Source organism: Lathyrus oleraceus, chromosome 6 (genome assembly GCF_024323335.1).
Source record: "Lathyrus oleraceus cultivar Zhongwan6 chromosome 6, CAAS_Psat_ZW6_1.0, whole genome shotgun sequence".
NCBI lineage: Eukaryota > Viridiplantae > Streptophyta > Magnoliopsida > Fabales > Fabaceae > Lathyrus > Lathyrus oleraceus.
In genome coordinates, this window is record NC_066584.1 from 180,178,372 (window position 1) to 180,183,386 (window position 5,015).

At 37.7% G+C, this 5,015-nt stretch overlaps 1 non-coding gene across 1 annotated transcript; it reads right to left on the reverse strand.

Moving 5' to 3' along the window:
• Window positions 1-4,198: 4,198 nt before the first annotated feature.
• LOC127098908 (small nucleolar RNA R71) lies at window positions 4,199-4,305 on the reverse strand. Its single transcript, XR_007793592.1, has one exon. It is a non-coding gene; the product is annotated as a small nucleolar RNA R71 (small nucleolar RNA).
• Window positions 4,306-5,015: the final 710 nt, after the last annotated feature.

Sequence of the window (5,015 nt, forward strand, 5' to 3'; positions counted from 1 at the left end):
TCCACTAGGTAAGCTCTAATCCATTCTCTTCCATGGCTTTGTTCATTTTATTCCATGCTTGTTCATTTCTATTTTCATGCTTAACATGCTTACTTCTCATTGTTGTCCACTATGCCATGCTTGTTTCTTGCTAGTTTTTTTTTCATGTTAATATATGCTTTGCATGCTTATGAACCCTTCAATATGAGATATTGCTTTTAACTTTAATTTTGTAACATTATTTTTTGGTGAATCTGGATGCATGAAGCCCCCTTGTTGTTCTCTTTTCTACATGTTTAAGCCACTATTTTTAATAAAACAAGATACCATTGTATTCTACATGTTCCATACTTGAACTTTGGTTTTTACATCATCTCATTTGGAGCCCTGTAGCATGAGTTATGTTGGTTTGAAAATGGACGAAATGGGCTGCGTTTTTCATGTGTGCTGAATCCGGGTGCATGAAGCCCCCTTTTTGTTCGCTTTTCTACATGCTAAAGTCATTATTTTTCATGAAACAAAGTACCATTGTGTTCTACATGTTCCATACTCAAACTTTGCTTTTTACATCATCTCATTTGGAGCCCTGTAGCATGAGATATGATGTGTAGAAGATTGGAAGAAATGGGCTGTTCTTGTCGCATTTTGCTGCATTTTTTGCATGGCTGTAGGTTTTGCATGAGAGAGTGATGACATGGCTGCGTAATAACCCTTAGATCCGCGCGCCTGTTCCAATCCCATTCATCCATTTCGCTTTTGTCTTTTAGTGAGTTTAATGAATGTTGGACCAATTGATTACATGTGACATAATTTAATTAAATGAACATTTTTTCAATGTCACACTTGAATAATCTGGACCGGACTGGGCTTAGCGCCCCAACTCGCTGTTCCCACCCCCATTCAGGCCCATTTCCAATTCACTTTGTATTTTCATTTTCATTTTTATTCTTTATTCTTATTTTTATTCTGTTTTGTTTTAATTATTTAAAAATATTTTATTTATTCATAAAAATACCAAAAAATATTTTTTACTTTCCTTAATGTTTTATTTAATTTATTTAATTTTTAATTTCATATTTTATTTAATGTTAATATTTTATTTTAATTATTTATTTAAAATAGTCCATTTTAATACACTTATTTGTATTAATTTTATTTTCATGACTTAAAATTATTTTTAGATTCTGATTTTTGGGATGAAGGTTGACCAATGTCTCATGGTCAACCTAAGCTTTTCTTGGGATTTTATTTCTCATTTTCAATTTATTTTGGATTTATTTTTGACCTAGTTTGCTTGGTTGACTTTTCATTTGACTTCTGTTTTATTTCAATTAATTTATACACTAATTTTCATTATTTTTGAAATCTTTTTGGGGGATGATGATGTCCTGACCCCACCTAACTTAGTTTAATTTTTCATAATTTTTGTGATTAATTTACTATTTATTTCATATTTTTAAAGTTGACTTGACTTTATAGTTGACTTTTCTATGATTGATGTTTGACTTAGGGATTGCTTAAGGCAATTGAAGAGATCTTTTGATCCTCCCTTGTTCATCTCATATGCCATATATTAGAGGCTTTTCATCTTGATTTTATTTGATCCTTGCATCATTTCCCGATTAAATTATTCAGTGATCCTTTGTGTGCATAGTTTCATCTGTCTGATTCATCTGATATTTTTTATACTTGTTTCTTTCATCCATGCTTCTATTGTGTGATTGTTTAACATGTTTATACTCTCCATACATTGTTTAATGCTTCATTATTTCATTTCTTTGATTAGTTGATTTGATTATATACATGTTTGCTTATCTGATTTGTTTGATAATTGTTGCCTACTTGTATGGTGTATGAGGCATATATTTTTATTGATTGCTTGCCATGAACAACCCCCATTCATAACAAATGTACCCCTCTCCCATGAAGTGTATAATGTTTATTCTTTCATTCTTTATTCATCTGTTAATACAAGAACTAAAATGAACATCCGATAACCATTTAAAAACAAGTTCAAAACCTCGATCCAACGTCGAGTAATCATTTTCAAAACTTAACAGAACCAGCACATATTCATCCATCCTTTTGTAAGTCGATTGCTTCATGCATCTCCATTTCTCTTGTAAGTCAATTGCTTCATGCATCGCCATCTACCACCTGTAAGTCGATTGCTTCATGCATCTCCATCTACCCTTACCCCTGGTTCCTCTCCTTGCTCCATTCCTCGATTCTTGTTCCGTTTAGGTAGCACCCATTAGGTAGAACCCTTTGTATGATAACATAGGTAGTATTCCCTTATTCTTTTGTATGATAACATAGGTAGAATTCCCTTATTCTTTTGTATGATAACATAGGTAGAATTCCCTTATTCTTTGCATGCTAACATTAGGTAGATGTTCCCATTTGTAAATCCTAACACTTAGGTCCACATTGCATGACAACTCTAGGGCAGAGCTTCCCTATTTTTAGACCTTCCGTGCGTCTCCGATCCTGTGGCATGTCACTCCGTCCTATTGCAAAGAGGTAACTGCCTAAGACTCGATTCAGCGAGCTGCGACACCTGCTGCTAGGACGTGAACACATTGCCCACTCTCCTTTGACACAACTGGTGTCCTCCTTTGTAAGTCCATGTTCAGATGGCAATCCCTATGTAGCCGAACTACGGCAACTCTGATTCTCATGTTCAGATGAGATACGTAGGCACAAGATGCGATGTCTTGCCGAGTTTGACTGACAACTAACAACTAATCCTTGTTTGCTTTCGCCCTCGTTGCGATTCTTTTCTCTCGCCCTCGTTGCGATCGAGACCTTCCCTTTCTCTTGCCCTAGTTGCAATCGAGACCTTTGTTCCCGTAGTGTAGCTGAACTACGTTTTGCTCTGATTCTCATTCCAGATGAGATACGTAGGCATAAGACGCGATGTCTTAGCGAGAACACTTCTCTTTAACCCATAGGTAGCCGAGCTACGAAGACTCTGATTCTCATATTCAAATGAGATACGTATGCAGTGGATGCGACATCCGTGCGAGTCATTTTCTTTTGACCTTTTCTTTTAGTAAATAGTACCTTAGATAAACACACACCCTTTAGACAAGAACAACAAGAGGGGATCCCGTAGAGTACTACGGATGCGTAGGGGTGCTAATACCTTCCCTTCGCATAATCGACTCCCGAACCCAAGATTTGGTTGCGAGACCTTGTCTTTTCCTTTCGTTCCCCTAGGTTTACTTCGAGCGTTTCCTTTCCCTCCTTTGGGATAAATAACGCTCGGTGGCGACTCTTCTATCATTTCCTTTTCTCGCTGGTTGTTTTTTTCGCAGGTTGCGACAATTACATACCGATATCCCTTTATTAAATATCTTTATTAATATTCCGTTTACGTTATATTTATTTCTCTTCATCCCTCCAATCTTAGAACGATCATCAGCCTTAGATTTACATAGTAACATTAGATAACGATACGTTCGATTATTAGTCCTTGTGGGTTCGATAATCTTTAAAACTACGCGATACGACTGTGCACTCGCAATCACGATTCCCATAGACTTACTAATTCGCCATCAAGTTTTTGGCGCCATGTCCGGTGACTAATTTAGTCGATATCGTAACTCCAGTATTGCCCAGTATAGACTAAGGAAAATAATTTTATTTCCCTTTCTAATTTGTCGAGTGTATGCCAAGTACTCGCTCTAAAGGCGAGAAATTAAAGCTACCGTTCGACGAACCTGAGCGTTATCTAAAACGCCGAATACGAGACCTGATACAAGAACATCGTATCAGGCTAAATCTTCCCGATCCTAATATCTCTATTCCTGAACCAGTTATTCGACCAGAGATGGCCGAAGGACCGCATAACCGTCCTCTTAAGTACTATGCAATCCCTTTGTAGGATGAACCACATAACAACATCGCTGCCCCTACCATCGAGACCAATAATTTTGAGCTAAAACCTTCATTGTTATCAGACGTACAACAAAACCAATTTTCAGGTAGTCCCACGAAGGACCCGAACCTACATTTGTCAGTGTTTTTGCAATACACAGATACAGTGAAAGCAAATGGTATCAGCCCCAAAGCTATAAGACTACGTATTTTCCCATTCTCATTAAGAGATAGAGCTAGAGCTTGGCTCCAGTCTCTACCATGCAACTCTGTCACTATGTGGAACGAGTTGAAGAAAGTTTTCTTAGCACGATATTTCGCACCTAGTAAGACGGCTATGCTAAGAGCCCAAATAAACGGGTTTAAACAAAAAGATAATAAATCACTTTTTGAAGCTTGGGAGAGATACAAAGACATGATAAGGCTTTGTCCACATCATGATCTAGAAGAATGGTTGATCATCCATACCTTTTACAACGGTCTCTTGTACAACACAAGATTGATAATAGACGCCGTCGCAGGTGGCACACTGATGGATAAACCCTACAATGAGGCCTATCAACTTATCGAAAGTATGGCCTAGAATCATTACCAGTGGGGAAGCGAAAGAAACTCCATAGAGAAACCTCCAACGAAAGGAGGTATGTACGAATTAAGCAGTCTTGACCATGTCAATGCCAAGGTAGACGCTCTTACTCAAAAGATAGACAACTTGACCATAACACCCTCAACCACTGTGACTGTCGTAGCACCAAACTGTGAGATATGCGGAGTTCCAGGGCATGCTGCCCCAGAATGTCAACTCTTGACAGGAACCTCCACAGACCAGGTGAACTATGCTCAAGGAAACCCTTACTCAAACACCTATAACCCAGGTTGGAAGGACCATCCTAACTTTTCGTATAAAAACAATAATGCATTATATGCACCTAACCAAGCACCCGCTGTACCACCATGATATCATAAAGCTTCCACAAATACTCAAAATGCTCCTATAAAGTCAAACCTAGAAATAATGATGGAAAACTTCATAGCTACCCAAGCCCAAACAAATAAGGATTTCCTAAATAAAAACATACACACTAGTGAGAAAATCAAGCAGTTAGCAAACAAGGTAGACGCGTTAGCCACCCATAACAAAACGTTAGAAACAC